The 19148-nt window shown below is 34.6% G+C and overlaps 1 protein-coding gene across 4 annotated transcripts in view; it reads left to right on the top strand.

The window, feature by feature from the left end:
• The window catches only part of LOC149787377 (uncharacterized), a 41454-nt gene continuing 22306 nt past the window's right edge, over positions 1-19148 (top strand). Inside the window, exons 1-3 of one of the 4 annotated variants that reach the window (XM_089977958.1) lie at positions 1-126; positions 8124-8174; positions 10822-10911. The gene's annotated coding sequence lies outside the window, so the exon portion shown is untranslated. The remainder of the gene's footprint in view (positions 127-8123; positions 8175-10821; positions 10912-19148) is intronic. The other 3 variants (XM_089977960.1, XM_089977961.1, XM_089977962.1) reach the window with 3 other exon arrangements.

Here is a 19148-nt window from a genome sequence, read left to right on the forward strand (position 1 = left end):
GTGAGCAACCGGTCGCCATTTTGTCGACTGGAACCTCAATCACCTCACGAGGGAAACCGAATGTAGCTCAGGTCTATCTTATACTTTGCAAAGTTATCAAAGGTTTTAACTAAAAAAATTTTAAAGGTAAGGTTATATCGCTAACATTTACAAGTTTAATTGCTTTCTAGTATAATTCAATATGGTAAAATTTTAGTTTTTTTATGTTTAAACTGGACTTCCCCATTGGAAGTGCGCGGTCTACTGAGCGATGCATAGTGGGTAATGTACAGCACAGTACGTTACAACAACTAGGCTACAGTCGTTAGGCTGTACGGGAAACGAGGGGGTTGGGGTGCTAAAAGGACATATTATTGTGTCCAGAATTCAAGTGAAATAATCTTCTAATACCACATTGGATATGTAACTTATCTATGTGTAGAAGCAGCCGTATGTTTGCATTGTGTCTGAATTTCGCGGGAAATGAAGGGATTTCCCACTTTCTCCATGTTGAGGACATGGGGGTTCCCCTTTGTTTTGTTGAAAGTACTCAGCATTTCTCTTATTCATAAACAATTTTCTTTCATGAAAAGTAAATAGAAGTGAAACCTGCATGAGATGATTTATTTTAGAATAAGATATTAATAAAAATAAAAAAGCTTGACAGATTAAATTTTACTTCATAGTTTTTGCGATTTATATTTGATGTGATTGTCTTAAATGGAGGCAGTTTGAGTACATTATATCTCAATAATTTCTTGTGTTGTACATGTTCATATGTTTGGTGTATGCTAATGTTCATTTGACTTCATGACATTGTTGTACTGAAATGCGCAATATAAATGAAACAAGAATGAAGATTAAAGGTTAGAATTAATGGGAGCAGCAAGTCTGATAGTATAAATTCCTAATTACAATTGCTAATGAGACAAGAAAACCATGTTTGAATCTGGAGTAAGTTTGACACGCGTAGATGAATTGGCTGCCCCAAAGAAATGTTTAAATAAAGTATTGGACATCAATAATGAAGTAAGTTTTTGCAACACAACCAGCTATTTCATGGGATGAAAATTATACAGGTATTGTAAGGGAATAGTCTTGCATTGAAAATTATTCAGTTAAGTAAATTTAATATTTCAGAGAAGAAAAATTAACACCATCTTGTGTATCAGAATGAAAATCATATTTGAAATAAACTCGCGAGAAATATCTTACCAAACTGAGTTTGACACAGTAATGCTGGTGACCTACTGTGCATGAAATATTTGAGGGATAACTTAGTCGATGTAATTTGCATATGGCTGACAGTAATTTGCAATTTCCTGAAAAGCCAAGTATGACTCCTGAATTGAGATTTCATAATAAAGGCTAACCAGAAATATGAACCAGACATTGATAAATTCAAAAGGGTTGGTAGCTTAAGCCCTCTTTATGTCTATTGTTACTGTTTAAGTGGTTAGAGTGTCTTGGATGCGGGAGGACACTTGTTTGAACCCTGGCTAAGTCATACCAAAGACTTTAAAACAATGGTATTAGCAGCTGTCTCACATGGTTAGTATTAGGACTGGTTGGCCTGGTGTTGGGATAATATGACTGGGTGGGATCTGATGCTGAATGCCTGTGGTGTGCTAGACATAAACTTCCACTCTGCAGACATCACAAAACAGCAAACAGTTTAAAAATTGTCAGGTCTTTTAATCAAACAAACTTAACAGTTCATTCCACGGGCCACTTAATTCATAAACATTTGTCCGGACACTTATTCTGTCTGGTTCAAATGTTCTAGAATTCCAGAAAGTTCAGATTTACATGAAAATATACTGTAAAAGCAGACATTGATCAGGAGCCTAAGCGGCAAGAGAAATCAGGAAGCCAGAAACTGTTATGTATCCCGACAGCCCAGTATCTATCCAAATACCATATTGCTCTTAAAATTGCACTACCTTCTATTTTCTAACTTACTGGAACAAGAAGAATAAAACCTGACAACATACATTAAATTGCCATCGGTTGGTGGTTTTTCCTTCCTTCACCAGTTATAGTGTTTGCCAAGTATAGCCTGGCATGTGCAGAAAGATTAAACCCACAACAACTACAGCTGTAATCACAAATTTGATATGAAGTTGTTAACTACATATATGTGGTTGAACCACTAAGGCCTAGATGATTTTTAAGACATGTTTGAACTATGGGGCCATCCATTTAGTATGTACACATGGAGGGGGAGGGGGTAACCCAAATGCTTACACTTTCGTATGTGGGGTCTACTGATAATGTACGTATGCATAGGTAACAGGTTGGTTGAAATCTCGATAATAATTTGTATAATATGTCACTTGTTTGACTGGGCTCAGTCAGCGTTTGAATTTTAGCAGACACTACAGGACTCAAAATTAGCGGTAGTCCGCTAGTCCGATGGGCTAGTAAGTTTCGGTTATCAATAATCAGCATTTGTTTATGCCGTTCCCTAATAAAGACTTGACTTAGCAGATGTTCTGTAGAATCAAAGCAGTGGACATTGTAAACACAGTCATAAAATATTAACATGAGAAGATGAAGTCAATTTCTGCCTCGGAAAGGTGCGTTTCTATAACAAGAATCCATCCGATTTTGTGCATTTCACTTAACAGCAAATTAAGGTCCTGTCATTAACAACAGAAGTTTGGTAAATTGATCCCAATTAATCTGATAACAAATTAAATGAAAAAAATGACGTATCACACTTGATTCACTTGACCACAGTAACTAGCTACAAAGTGGTATATCACACAAAAGAACATGGCAAAAACTATTCAAAGAAATTAGTTTGCATGTTTTTTTTTTTTGCTCGCAACCCAAACGCTCCAACAGTCACAAACAGGAAACGACATATTTTACATTTCCATCGAAATAATTATAAGAATTAGATCAATTTATTATGATTATGTTATTACACATCCTTTCCATACAACTACCTTTTCTATGAGGGGCCCCGAGTGGCCGAGTGGTCTAAAGCGCTGTCCGTTACGGATCACTGCCATCTCACCTCTGTCTGCGTGGGTTCGAGTTGCGGATTCAGCCAATGTGGGTATGTGAGAAAGCTTGCCAGTAGCTTCTCGTGGGTCGGTGGTTCTTTCCGGGGTTTTCCCGGGTTCTTCCTCCACCATTAATACTGGCCGCCATATATGGCCTATCGTGTGCTGAAAAATGGCGTTAAACCCTACAACAACAACAACAACAACAACCTTTTCTATGATAATAAGAATAGCTTTTATATTTTTCCCTTACAAGAATGAACAAATAATTGAATACACGTGGAGATATCCAAGCAGAATGCCTTACATTTGTTGGGAATTAAAATCTCTGAGCATAGGCATCTAAGATTTGAAAATTTTCCGCCTTATTATTAATTTCAACAATACGTTGAGGTTCGATTAATTAGGAACAATTACCAAACTTATGACTTGTGATACCGTAATTGGAGCTGTTAAATACAACGCGCCGAGTGTCAGATGGATTCGTATGATGGGAACACACCTTTCCCAAGCTGAAACTAACACAGTCTTCTGATGCTAATATTTTATAACAGTGTTCACAATAGCCACTGCTTTGATCATGCAGAACATCCACTGAAGTTACATCTTTGTTAGGGAGAGGCCGTTTAACTGTGGGAGGGGGCAAAGACAAGTGTTTTGAAATGGACAAAAGACAGGGAATGGCTGAATTATGACGAGGAAAGGAATGCTATGTAGTGTAACTGGTGTACGCAATTCGCAAAAGCAAACACACAGAAAACATCCAGTTTTGTTGTGTGTGCACTAGCCAAACTTTTTAAAGTTACGCAGCTCATTTCTTTGATGCAGCCAGACATTCAACGTCGGTGGACTATGTTTTATTAAACACGTTAATATTATTACTCCTTGATAGTTTTTGCTTGGATTAGATATAGGCAGTTCTATGAATTTGGAGATGTGTGTCAAGCGTACTTAGGTGGGGTAGGGGTAAAAACGCACATGTACAGGGAGGAGTCAAGCTTTGCCAGATTTTTGTGTACATGCTAAATGGATGGTCCCTTATTTGTAAAAAAAACAAAACAAAGGTACTGGTGAAATGTGATTGTAATTTTACCTCTATTTGCACTTGTAAGTATGAATATGATGAAATTAAATATGACTTAATGCCAATAATAAAATTCAGATTTAAATGATTTTTCATATAGATTTTGTATATCTGTTATTTACATTAATTAAAATACAATCTCAAAGCAGAGGACATATGTTTTTCTTTTTTCCCCAATGAATGTAATTTTTTAAATTGTTTGAAGCTCATGCCAGTTACTGACTTAAGGAAAAAATACTGAATGTAATTGATATTTTAAAGTACTTAAAGCTCATTTCCAATCACTGAATTAAGGCAAAATTAAATTTACTAGTAACATGCATCATGTATTATACTTTTTCTTCATAAATACAGTCCTTCACACATATCCAAGTAAGAAATATGAATTGTCAATTCTAATTTCTAGGGAATATAGAACACACTTATTTTTGTATTGCTTGATTCAGTTTTTAGTTCACCAGTCTGCAAGGCTAAATGTGTTTTGCATTCAGCAACTTCTTTTTCAGCAAAAAAAAAAAAATGTGGGACCAGTTTGAACTTGCAGATTTTACATAAATGATGTGAATCCATTGTAAAATATACTGCCATTACTGACGAGACAAATCTTGAGATGGCTTTTTTTCCCACTGAATAGACTTTTAAAAAATTGACACAGTGCCCCCCCCCCCCGTGCATCCTGGTATAAAGGGCTTTGAAATTTTTACATGTGATGCCTATCTGCATTCAGTTACAGCTGCCATTGCTAAGAATTGCTAAACTTGTGAAAGATCACTGAACAGAATTGGACCAAAATTGTCAAAAGTATGTTGACTTGAAAGGCTTTCAAATATTTCAAATGATAATTTGCTGTTGGTTATGAAAAGCCATTACTGAAAATATAAAAATTACTAAATTTATATTTAAGACAGAAATGGGCAGGGCTTTCTGATTTATATAAATGCTACTAACTTGCCATCTGATATGACCACTGTTACTATAAAAAGAAGAGAAAAATTCTAAACAGCTGCTTCTCAACAAATGGCTGGAATAATTTGACTAAATTTTCTAGACAGTATACTGGCAGTGAAAGATTTTAATTGTATACAGAGGTTGTTGATCGACCATTAATACATTAACCCCTGGACCTTTTTGTCATTTTTGCCTGAAAATCGAGTAGGAAACACATTTTGAAAGCTATTTCTGAATAGACTCCAAAACACCAAATCCCCAGTCATCTTTCAATAACATACTGCCGAGTGGTGTTAGAAACATCGATTTTCATTGGCTATTTGACTCGTGCATGAGCAGAAGGGTAAAAGTTGGACTTCTCTTCTTTTTTTTGTTGCTAAACGGAGCCATTATTTTTGTATGGAGACCACTCTTTATTCCATATGCCCATCTTATCCTACTTTTTGCAAAGGTTCATCTGTCTGTTTGCAGTTCATACCAGTTTTCCTTAGATCTGAGACCAAAAAGTCTAAAGTCCAGACACAAAAATCGGATTCCGACCAGGGGCAAATTTTGGGTAAATAAAAGTCAGGTCAAAAAAAATGAGGATTTTCTATCTGTATTTTGTAGTGCAACTAGATATTCCAGATTATTTGGTATCATTGTAGAGCTACATCTGTCTACCTTTCTATAATACCACCCACTTTAGTGTATCGTGCATGACCATGACGCTACAGAGCTCAGCAGTAGGCTACTACCTCCTGCCCTGTAAAGTTGTTGCTAGGGGTTAATGTGTTAAATATGGCCAGCCTGTTTAAAAATTGACCAACTTTAATGACTTGTCAAAATATCAAAGAACAGAATATTACTAAATTTTACTAAAAGCAAAGTGACATGAGTTCTGAAATTTTGGAAATTATTAAGATCCACAATTATAGCCACCATTAAAAAAAATATAAGTACCTTTAAATTTTTTTTTTTTTTTTTTTAACTGCTGTGCAGAATTTGACAAGACATTATTGTTAATTGACAGCTTTCAGTTTTGTACTGTACAGATCATGCCAATCCAGCATTAAATATAGCCACCATTATCAAAAATAGAAAATCCTTTAAACAATAGAACCCCTCTGTAGAAGTCGACCAGATTTGAAGGAAGACGATCTTTTTACGAATTTTTACGAGTTTGACAAGGATAAAATCAGCATTGGGTGAAAGGCTTTGAACTTATTACACAAGATGTCATTACCATCACTGTCACAGTGTAAAGCCTTATTGATAGGGCAGTCAACGGGTACCCGGGTACCCGACCGTATTGAAAAACCCGGGTATTGAAACATAAACGCGGGTACCCGTAAAAAAAAATCGCCACACTCGCCAACCACTTCAAACAGGTGTGACAGCTATGGCTTTAATTAGAAACCAGATCCCTGCTTAATATAAATAAACAATACATCAGAGAGTCTGTTTGGATTAATAAAATTCATTGGCATTGTGCAACAGGACAAACCGTTATCCCCGAGGCATTATATACCAAGGTTAAAACATAGCATTGTTCTACAGGTAATAAACCTCTTTGTAGATGATAACTATTGATTGTGGGTGCTAAATGATCGGTACATTGCGTACTCTTTTAATGAAATCCAGATGGATACCTTTGATTTCCAAACACACATGTCGAAGAAATCCCACAATTTATATTATGAACAATTATCACCTAGACACCTTGAAATCTTCATACACACACACACACACACACACAAAGACGGTTTTAACGCATTACTCTTGACATGTGGTAAAGCTGCTTTACACGCATGCGTGGGTAATTCAAATCTGCGGTCAAAAGCCGATGATTAAACGTGGTCTGTTCTAACAAGGACTTATACTTTAAAAAAAGGTGAGTGTTCTAAAGGATTTAACACGGCTGATCACAGTGATCATTAAAAGTTGGATTATACCTACCATCTGTGTACAAAGGTCATTCTAAATAAATTTATTAATTAATAGCGTGCGGTCAGATCATTCGCAGCTACATCGGTGCGGACGCATCAGACCGAGTAGTGCATTACACGGTTAGCCTCTATCGCCATATAAAATATTAAAGAAATGGGGATAACAATTAGTTGGTCTACGGTTGTACATGTCATTCAAGTGCTAACAGGTACCCGTTAAATTTCGCAATGGGTACCAGGGTTGGTTTTTCTTGATTTTTGACAGCCCTACTTATTGAATTTGTTATTTTTGAGATAAATTATTTTTGATATTGTAAAGTTTGCATTACACATAGGAAGCTATATTTGGAAAATGAACCCCATAAATGAACCTAGTCGGTGAAGTGGTAGATAATGGCTTGTATTATACATTCTTGACTTTGCAATGCATTCCTGCAGCAAAAGTCATTGAACTTGTTTAGTGTTTATACACTTTACAAAAGGCTCTAACTTTATAACTAAGTATGGGGGACGTTGGTCAGTTACTTTCCCCAGATAATGAAGGTGGTGCTTTAGTCAAGTAGGTTCCTTCTGGTTTACTTTGTCTTTGTTCAACCGATAATCATGACTTTCTGAAAAGTGACTGTCATGGCTCGATGAAAAAACTAGTTACCTATATGTTAGGCATTTCCATAAAAAAGATTATCAAATGATCAAGATGTGGATGTGGTGTTTCAATTTAAGTGACTATATCTGTCACTATAACAGCTTGCCTATGTTAGCTCTAGACTACAATCATTAAAAAAATATCTTGTTTTGTGTATTTTTTGCTGTTGTTCCAGTGCTTCTATTATTGTTACTGTTGCAAATAAGCCTGATATTTTTTGTCATAATTGCATGTATTAAGTTTGGTTATTGCTGCTGTTATTCTTTTTTTCTTCTATTTTTTAAAATTTATGGTCACTACTTAATGTTCATGTTGTTAGAATGCAAATACCACAATAAAACAATTGTATCTTGAAAACAGAAATAAATAAACATATCATGATAGATTACAGTTTCATAGTCCTCCTCGGTAAACTGTTGCTTGCAAATGTAACTAAATTTTCATGGTGGTGACCACTTTTTAAACCCTGCTCTGCCACACCTTGTTGCTTGTATCCACACTTTCCTACATTCTTTATATTTCAGAAGTTATGCCTGCCTTTTGCAAAGAGTTTGGCATGACACTTGTCATTTCAGGTATGAAGTTATACTTTTTGTTATTCAAATGTTAAATGCTTATTACACAACAATAGAGCTGTGATGTGAGATAAAATCAAAAGAATTTCATGCTTTATGGTCTCTATTTATGTAAAATTGAAGATTGTGTTTACTGGAACATACTATATTTGTTTTAATAAATGTTAAATATTTCTGGTTGTAGTTTATTTTTTTAAAATAATATAATTTTAGTGGTAAATATTTTGCACAAAAATAATGAAATAATCAAAATTTGTCTGGACATTGTTTGTTGGGGCTATATTGAAAGCTTGACTTGTAGAACTTGGATTTTTGATCAAATAAAAATGTCTTGTGCTGCCAAATTCACTAAAGTTTCAATCCATTATGTAACATAGTTGGTGTACCAAAAAAAAAAGAAAACAAAAAATAAATACAAAATTTAAAATGGCATTGGATGACGACAGAAACTGATACATATTAAACCAATTAAAAATAAAATTGAAGAGATGAGCATGTAAAGAAGGAACAAATTAGCACAAGACGGTCTCTGTACATAGACCAAAGTGCATATTGGTTTATGAGGTTAACTTTTGAGAAATCCCTCAAATATTTTAATAACAGCAGAAAAGGACGCAGTCAGTAAAAAGTATCCTGCATTGGCCTATTATAGTGCAACAGATAGAAGACCAAACAAAAGAAAAAGTAAACCACTTTGACATGTAACGAATCTTACCTTTCTTAGTCAATGATTTCTTGCAAACTTTGCAATTTGTCCTTCAATATCAAGATTATTCTTACCCTGACTCGGACCTAGCGTCTCAGTTTTGTAAGTAGTTCCATAACCGAGGTTTGGAAACATTTCCTGTGATGGATCTGCCATTACTGCGGTAACTGGAAATGTGCACTCTGTTTGAAAATAGTAACATGTATCGGTCGTTTTACACAAGAACCTAGTGGTATAAATAATATTTATTCGGAACCATTCGTATTAGAGAGTAATCTGTATAATAACAAATACACATAAAAAGTAAGTAACTGATCAGATATTGATCGTTTATGGGGGCAGTTCTAATTAAGAAAGTCTTTATCAGTTATGCCATTAAAATTATTGGAGGCAGTTTAGCTTTTATCGGATTTGATCGGAAATTTCCATTGTGTGTAATGAGCAATTTTTCTGTGTGACAAGATCAGATTGTGAACAAAAGTAAATGTATGTTTAAATTTGGGAGATTTATATGAAATGTGGGCCAATATTTAGTGTCAAAATGAAACAAATATGTATTTATAGAGGTTTATTTAAGCTATATGCCTTCTTAGGTCTTGATGTATTTTTGTGCAACAGTCAATAGTTGAGTCACAATTGATTGTTGCATTGTTTTACCCAACCCAACCTATTTTCTATTATAATCGATCATCAGCACAAAACTACATAAATGGGATTTCATTGTTGTGAAAAGGATGCCAGTCTACCATTAAATATGACTACAAATGCAGAAAATGGAAAAATGGATCAGACTTGATCAAAAACATCAAGATTCCTCTTGTTTTGTAAAATCTGCCTTACAATATTCCCACCATTAGTAAGAATAGAGAAACTTAACCACTTAAAAACTTTTCAACCGAGTTTGTCCAACATGGACCAAAAAACATCTTGACATAAAGGCTTTTTTTGTGATGGACCGATGATGCTCATCTACCAATAATCAGACATGATTTTTCTCCATTTTAAAAGCACAATTCCGCTTTTCTCCGAACTGGAATAAGATTTTTCTTGATATAGTCTTTTTTTTTTATATCATCTCAGATCCAGTTCTTTTAAAAATGGTTTATCCAGTCCCATTCTGCAATGACCCAAGTAAATTATTCGTTCCATATATTTGTTAGCACACGACTCGTAAAGAGTATTCTGATTGGTCAAAGGTTTAAATTAATCCAATGAAACTTCGTGTAAAGGAAACTGGTGGCAATGGAAACAAAAAGTATGCTTGCAAAACGTGGCGTTCCAGGTTGTTGAGACAGAGCATGACACACAAAGTTTACATACAGGTTTTTTTAAAAATGCATAAATTGGAATGGCTGGAGCGAAAATTGGAAGGAAATTTAGTTGGTCACTTTTTAAGAAAACTGAACGCTAGAGGACTGGCAATTTGTGACCTATGCAATAAAGAGCTGATTTAAGGTAATTATGGCTGGAAGAGTTTGGAACAGCACCGACAAAAGAAGCTGCATACAGAAAAATTGAAAATGTGTTTTTGGCTGGGGGTGGTGGTCTTTGGACACCCCCACCCCCCGATTAAGGGTGCTGCCCCTTGAGACCTTATATGGGGAGGACCCCCAAAGAACCCTTAGAATTTTTTCAGTTTTTTTTGTAGGGAAGACTAAAATCATGTCTGAATAATATGGATAAAGTATAGAGAGACCTTGAAACTGTTGTCATATCAGAAGTATTAATCTTTTTGTACTTGCACCACGTATTCAAGTGGAGTGGGGGCAGGGTCATCAGTGGCAAAGGGACACATTTCTCTTTTTTTTCTCCACCATGATCTTGGTAGAGCATATAGCGTTACCCATATCCATGACATAGAGGTTTGTTCATATTGTGCATTATGACTATAATTTGGGGACAGTGAGGGGCCGTTGGTATATTCCAAACTTTGTTTTATAGTTACAGATGCCGATATTAGGAAAACATAACTGCAATGGAAACAGTACAGGATTTGGTGGAATCATAAATCTCAAGAAATAAATCTTGTAGGTAAGACGAGTTTTTCAGTGTATGCTGTTATAATATTAACCATTTAGGTTTGTATACACCTTGAATATCCTTAAATTACATGGGTTTTGAAATCCTTTTTCATGTCCATGAATGTGCTTGAATTATGACCAAATGTTTACTTGAATATACTTGAATTTTTTTAAAATGAGAACAGAATAAGATACTTGAAGTATATGCTGATGCATTTCTTTGCTTTATTGTTTATATTTAAAAAATAAATGGCAAATGGTTTTAGTGGACAGCAAGTGAACTCGTCATCAGATAATTGCGTGCAAGTGATCTCCCTTGTACAGCATCCTGGAACATATGAATTCTATTTTGTATACTTCATCAGCTGTTTTTAAAGGGCCATCTTGTGAAACCAGGTGACTGATCAATAATAAACTGTCACTGTTAATGGGGTTCTTGTTCACAAAACATGAATTTATAATGGAGATTGGCTTGTAAAAGTGACAAAAGTGGTGCAATTTTGGACCATATTCTGGTGAATCATACAAGTCTGAAAGAAAAGAAACTTGATAGTTTGGATTGATTTGTTGAGGGAAAACACATCAGCAGTGTGGTTTCATGCAGTGTTGATTGTGTCCAATTTTCTGAATAAATTAATCTTTTACTAATAATTATTTCCAACTGTTGGAAACTTTCTGTATGTAGCTCCTCTGGTCTTTGGTCTCAAAAGTCAAACTGTAAAGGGATATAACTGAGTTCTAATCCAGAGAGGAAAGTATTGGCTGCAGTGGTTGCTGTCTGAATTATTTCAATAAAAAAAATGTTCCTTAAAAGTAATTCTGCCAAATAAAAAATACGTGGTTCTGATTAAAATTTAAAAAAAAAAAATTAAGATGGGTAGGTGAATACAAGTTTTTTATGTTTTGTTGGTCTGGATGGATTCGAAGGAAGCATAAACTAGGGAGGAAAAGCATTTTTTGTATTCTGAACTTAACTATGATCATAGATGCAGCCCTTTGTTATTTTTTTTTTTCTTCCCAAAAGTTGTTTCTGTTTATTCCCCTTTTTTGTTTGGTAAAGAATGGGCTAATTCGGGTAGCCTCTACTACACATACTTTATTTGGCCTTAACATTATTCTCAATAAATTAGATCATTTTCTGTGAAAAGATTAAAAGAATAACATTTCTAATTAAGTTGATATGCATTAGGAGGGATATCGATATTTGCTAATCATAAAAAAGATTGTCAGTATCTCACAAAATGTGTCCCTTTACCCATTTTAAAATAGCACTATCTTAACCATCCGGCCCAATACTTTAACTAAGGTACTTTTCTTCCTACCAGTGTCCACATAGACAACTCCAGCTCAAAATGCTTTCCTTTAGTTTCTGGAATTTGGTTGATATAATTTAGAATGCCAAATTTTTGCCACAGATTCTTAATAGTTGCATTAAATCTGGCATGTTTGCAATCTCAGATGCATCATGAACCAGTAAATGAAATAGGTAAAATGCTATTGAGGTGTACACTGCTCAGAATTAATGCTGATCCAATATTTCAAGATTAGTTCATTTGCAGATGGATCACTAACACCACTAACCTGTTAAATCACTACAAATTTCTCTGGTCACTAAAAAAAAATTGAGTGATTTTTTTGTGTGTGATATATGTAATGATATATGGGATGGCATTCCCTTGTATGATTAATGTATCTGCTGGGTTTGTATTGATTTTGATCAAGCTTGTTAATTAGTCGAATATACTCAAGATTTTGGACGGATTTGATCATGAGCAAGAGCTACACCTATTTTTTTTTGAGGTAATTTGCAGACTTTATTACCACCCAGGAAACGGAATCTCAGCCTGATTTTGCTACACCGTGGTAAACAAGCTTATATCATCATGGTTCCATATTAAGTTAGATCTGTGGATTGTACATAGTTCATTTTGAATCAGATTGGCTGAGCTTATTGGTATTCTAATTTTGATAAAAACTCTGTAAAAAGGTTTATAACATTGGATGGGTTGAAGTATGAGCAGGAAATATGCATATTGATTATACCTTTAGGCTTTATCTTCAGAGACAATTTTATTAGTTGGTAAAATAGGTCAGATTGATCCATCATCACATGTACTATTCTTGGATTAGTGGGTTAGCGTTAATTTTGAGCCAAGTACACCCTCAATATACCAATTAGAGATTGTTTTCCAAGCTCTAATAATTTGATTACCTTAGTAGTATTGCATACATGCCAACCATTATGCTTTGGCATAATCATTACGCCTTTTTCCACTAAATTACACCTTATGCGTAAATGTATTCGGATTACATGTTTTCTGTATATCCCCCTCCCAAACAAATTATTAATTTGTTTTCTCATTTTTATTAACATCCCCTTAATCCCACAGACCATTTTCTAGAAAAGACTGCTTCTATGTAACTACGACATAAGAGTACATTTGTCCGGAGACCTACATGCACTTTCTTAATTTAGAAGAAGTAGGCTGGTTCTGCTTTCAAACTTTTGACCTCATTTTCTATTTATAGCAGCTGTATGGCTTAGTTAAGAGAGAACAGAATGGTTTTCTAACTTGTAATCTTTGCTCGCAGATTCTTTGTTCAAATTGATAACTGGTACAGAACAAGTCTGTAGGTATTTGGCAATAAAAGTCGAGTTGGATTTATTCTAGTCGATGCGTGTGTTAGAGCAAAAATGTTTTTCAAATAATTTCACAGATTGATTAGAAAAGATGCAAAATCGTTTCAGAGATGAATACATGAACTACATATTTCTGCAGGCTGTTTGGAAAGGATTTTAATATTTGTCATGGTGGTAAAACAAAGAATCCTTGAATTAGCTCATTTTACTGACTACAATACTAAGGTAACTTTTTTTTTTACAGCAGAACTAAATTGTGGACACGAATTTTATAAATGCAGAGGTGTTATGTACCGAGTTCTTAAAAGAACACGGAATACCCCTAGCAGTAGATTACATATGTCCTTTGTTCAAACGGATCTTTCCTGATTCCAAAGTGCAGAAAATATGCATGTGCAAGAACAAAATCATCTAATATTGTTAGGTGTTTAGCAGAAGATGCTTCACTTAAAATGCAGAAGCCATGAAAATTGAGCCATTTTTATTTGCCAGCTAAAAGACCCAATAACTGGAAGATATAAATTTCCTCTACTTTGTCAGGTTATGAAAGGAATATTGGTTCTTTACCATTCTAATGCTGACTTTGAGAGATTGTTCAGCATTGTTAACAAAAGTAAAACTGAATTTAGATCCAGGCTCTTCAATAACTCAGCACTTAGTCCTCTGCTCGTGTGCAAAACATTTATAGTCTCCGCTGGTACAAAATTGTTTTGAAATGCAGTTATTGCAGTTTGAGAGTCTGTTGCTCTTTAAAGCTCAAAATGTTATATACGAAAACTTGAAGCAGTATTTGAGGGATAAATAAATCATTTTGTCAATATGCTGATTTAATTTTTATCATGTTATATGCGGATTACTCTTTGTCCACTTGGATTACACTTTTTCCTCGTCGGGGTTGGAATATATGGTATTGTCAAGGATCAGTTTATGAGGGGGTTGTATGAAAATTTAGGGATGTAGTAACATTCCACAAATAGGGTGCAATTAAAGTATTTGTGCAAATCCAGAATGATCACATGTTTGTACACAGGTGGCCTCTGTACAGAGATTACCCTTTTAAAACGAGTGTTTTAACAAATGCAATGTACTGAGTATCTTATTATTAAGATTGTTTTATTTGCTGTATTGAACAAATTCTTTAAATATGTGTATGATTTTCTCTCCCAAATTTATGTACCACATGAGATTACTGTACCCAGCTATGTTTAATCCATGCTTTAAATTAAATAATCACAGACATGAAGTAATCACCAATCCTGGATTATTTTGTGTACTATGATAAAACAATGATTCAACTACTGATTGACAGGGGACCTGGATGGCAGAAAGATCTTGGCTTTTGCCTTTGCGGGTAACAGCATCTCAGTTCAGTCCACATTGATTCATGTATCAGGCTCAGCCAGTGTGGGTATGTGAGAAATCTTGCCAATAACTTCCTGTTGGTTGGTGGTTCATGTGGGGACTTCCTGAGTTTTTCCTCTAGGAGTTGTACTGGTTGCCATGTGTAGACTATCATGTGCAGAAAAATGGTGCTAAATGGGACTTTCCTGAGTTTTTCCTCTAAGGGTTATACTGGTTGCCATGTATGTAAAATGCAACATATACACATGAAATATATGAATAATTAAAAGTAAATGAATCTAACACACACACGGACAATTCACAAAATAACGAGGTGTGGAATTAATATATAAAACTAGCACAATGTAGTTAAAAAGCTTTGTAGTGTTTTGGTGTGCAGTAGTCATTTTTTATAGAATTTGCAAAGTATTGAAAGCAGCAGTCATTTTTGATAGAATTTGCAAAGTATTGAATAGCATATTGCACCCAGAAGTTGACTCCTGGAGAGTTGGTGGAGGAGTGAACAATGGAACAGGGAACTTGTTAATGTAATTGGGTTTTGCCTGTTAGGCACGTGCAATGCAAGCAACTCGCATACTACTCCTTCACCATACGTATCACAGAAAAACATGTATATGGACACTGGACATCACTGTACTGAATCTGTGGCACCATACATGCACACAAACAATAACAAAGAATGGTTTACATACTCCTGGTCTGGGTTAAATGGACTCCGGACATGTAATCAAATTCTAACAATAAAATCAAATTAAAATTGCAAGATGATGTTATGTTAATGAAAAAGAGAAAAATCCAATTGAATTGAGAAGAGAAGTAATTGACATAGTATTTCTTGCATCACTGATAGTGAGCCTGTATGTTTTTAAAAAAAAAACACTTTTACAATTTTTAAATGTCTACAGGCATTTAACTAAACCATTTATGTATTGAGGATCTTGCAATGATCAGAAAATGTTTACATTTTCTCTTATGAGGATATTTATGCTTGGAATGACTCGATATAAAGACTCCTAAAGAGTTTGTTATGAACTGAAGCTTTTCTGCAAAACGCCATAATGAAATGATCCAAGATGTACTGTTTAAACCCGTAAGATGTCCAACAAGTTCATCTGCAAACTGCACAGACCCAGATCTGCCATCACGTAATGCACCTGCACCTGGTTTTATGCAGTTTGTTTGGAGTAATTAGTAGAATAAACATCGACCATGATCTGCAGGCACATAATGCCTTGGCAGTCAGGATCTGTTTTTTGCAGTTTGACTAGAGTTATAAGTGAGTACCTGTTGGAGTGCTAGACAGCAGCATGCATGTTCATGTAATTTATGTAAAAAGGTCAAATGAGCATGTTTGGTCTGTTGTTGGCTGTGCAGTATACATCATCTGTTTACATTTAACATATAGCAATTTGTCAAACACGTGCCTATACCTTTACTCTTTGATGCATCACTTGACTTAAAGGTATATTGGAAGCATGCATATATATGTGTGTGTATGTATGTATGTATGTGTATATATATATATATATAATGTTATAAAAAGCCACCTACCTACCCTAATTTTGCAACCCGTGCAGTAGACAACTTTTTTTGTTGTTGCCTCATCTAGTAAAATTTGAGCATATGATGTTTTTTGCTTTATTCAATTTTGGTTAATTTTCTACTGCATACTATGGATAGTGCTTTATTCAATTTTGGTTAATTTTCTACTGCATACTATGGATAGTGCTTTATTCAATTTTGGTTAATTTTCTACTGCATACTATGGATAGTACTTTATTCAATTTTGGTTAATTTCCTACTGCATACTGAGGATAGTGCTTTATTCAATTTTGGTTAATTTCCTACTGCATACTGAGGATAGTGCTTTATTCAATTTTGGTAAATTTTCTACTGCATACTATGGATAGTGCTTTATTCAATTTTGGTAAATTTCCTACTGCATACTGAGGATAGTGCTTTATTCAATTTTGGTTAATTTTCCTATTGCATACTATGGATAGTGCTTTATTCATTTTTGGTTAATTTTCATACTGCATACTATGGATAGTGCTTTATTCACTTTTGGTTAATTTTCCTATTGCATACTATGGATAGTGCTTTATTCATTTTTGGTTAATTTTCATACTGCATGCTATGGATAGTGCTTTATTCATTTTTGGTTAATTTTCATACTGCATACTATGGATAGTGCTTATTTATTTTTGGTTAATTTTCTACTGCATACTATGGATAGTGCTTTATTCATTTTTGGTAAATGTTCTACTGCATACTATGGATAGTGCTTTATTCATTTTTGGTAAATTTTCTACTGCATACTGAGGATAGTGCTTTATTCATTTTTGGTTAATTTTCATACTGCATACTATGGATAGTGCTTTATTCATTTTTGGTTAATTTTCTACTGCATACTATGGATAGTGATTTATTCATTTTTGGTTAATTTTCTACTGCATACTATGGATAGTGATTTATTCATTTTTGGTTAATTTTCCTACTGCATATTATGGATAGTGCAGAAAAATGAGATGACTATTCAGAAGCATTTCTAGATCATCAGCTGTTCTAGTAAAGTTTCTTCTCTCTCTGTTTTAAAGGTGGCACCATTTTGTCTTCAAGATTTAAGTGAAGACATGAAATTGGTAATAATGTTTGAAAAACATTTGTACAGTGCAGTTTCAAGGTCATGGTAACCGAGATGAGTCCTGCATCTGATCAAATGCAGCAGCCTGAAATTGCCTAAAATGTTGAATAAAAATCACTGACACCTAACAGGTGTCTGTTTTTGTCTTGTCAAGTATGAGGATGACGTATGAACAGATGAAGAATTTTTGTTGGTCTGTAATCTGCTTACAATAAATACAACCAATATGTCTACTCAAAATATGGCACCATCGCACAAGTGATCGATCTTCTAAAGATGAAAAGACAATGAAATTTGGTACGTGTATTGACAAAATATCATACTGTAGACTATCATGAAATTTGGTCTGTGTATCGATAATATATCATATAGTAGACTTTCATGAATTGTGCCTTTTCACCTCACTACTCTCCATTCATAGAACACTGGAGTACACACTTTTTTGATATCCCCTGAACATAAACTTTTAATTAATTTCCTTGCTTTCAAAAATATAGGAAGGTAAATTTTAAAGAATTATTTTATTAATATATGGATTAAATTCCCAGTGTTCAGATCTTCATGTAGGACAGTAGAGATCTGATTTTAATTGGATGAAGCTGCAGCTTTACAGTCATTTTACAGATTAATTTCAAGAGTTTTCTTGACAGCATACGGATGGTTATTGTTTTATGTTGCATGGCAAACCTTCACAGCAATTAAATAATCAGTTAAAATTCGTGATGGCTAAAGGATGATAGCTGCAAGTTGTATTTCCATTAAGAGTGAGAAGTTTTTGCTTTCCTGTTCCAATCAGATATTGCTTTTAATGTACCGCTAATTGACTTTACTCAGCTATGAGAATTACTTTCCCTCTAATTAAGGACTCCCAAGTTTTTTGTCAGCATCCTTCACTTGAGATGGAGTCTGGATCCAATGTAGTTCTCCTTGTTATGTTCACTTCTACCTTTATCTGTTGTTTTGCCTTTGTAAGCATTGGTGTCATTTCAACTACGAAAAATGAAAACGGATTTTGTTTACTTATTTTTAGTCCTAATACTTTACTGCACTCCTTTATAAAAGTGTTGACTGATACTCTTATGCCCCAATGTGTATTGAAATAGAAGTATTATTGTCGGTGTTGTATATTGATATAATCAATTTATATAATTAAAAGAACAAAATGGTCATTGTTTCTTTGCCAAACAATTGCATCTTTGTATACATGCACAATCCATTGAGACCGCTTCGGTTGCCTAGTGGTTAGAGCATCCATCTCAGATGTGGGAGGTCGTGCATTCGAACCCCGGCCGAGTCATACCAAAAACTTACAAAAAATGGTACTAACAGCTGCCTCGCTAGACCTCCGCATTAAGAGGTTAGTGTTATGACTGGTCGGCCTGGTGTCAGGATAATGTGACTGGGTGGGACATATGCTACATGTCTGCACTATGATGGCCCCAGTGCTGGACATCACTATAAACTGCCACACTGCAGACATCCTAGCAATATGACTGAAAAATTGTTAAAGCTACATTAAAAATCCTAATCACACATGCACACACAATCCATTGAACATCATTTTCTTGGAAGTCGCATTAGAGAAGGATAATTAATTACC

Source organism: Sinohyriopsis cumingii, chromosome 12, assembly GCF_028554795.1.
Source record: "Sinohyriopsis cumingii isolate HCF-2022 chromosome 12, ASM2855479v2, whole genome shotgun sequence".
Lineage (NCBI taxonomy): Eukaryota > Metazoa > Mollusca > Bivalvia > Unionida > Unionidae > Sinohyriopsis > Sinohyriopsis cumingii.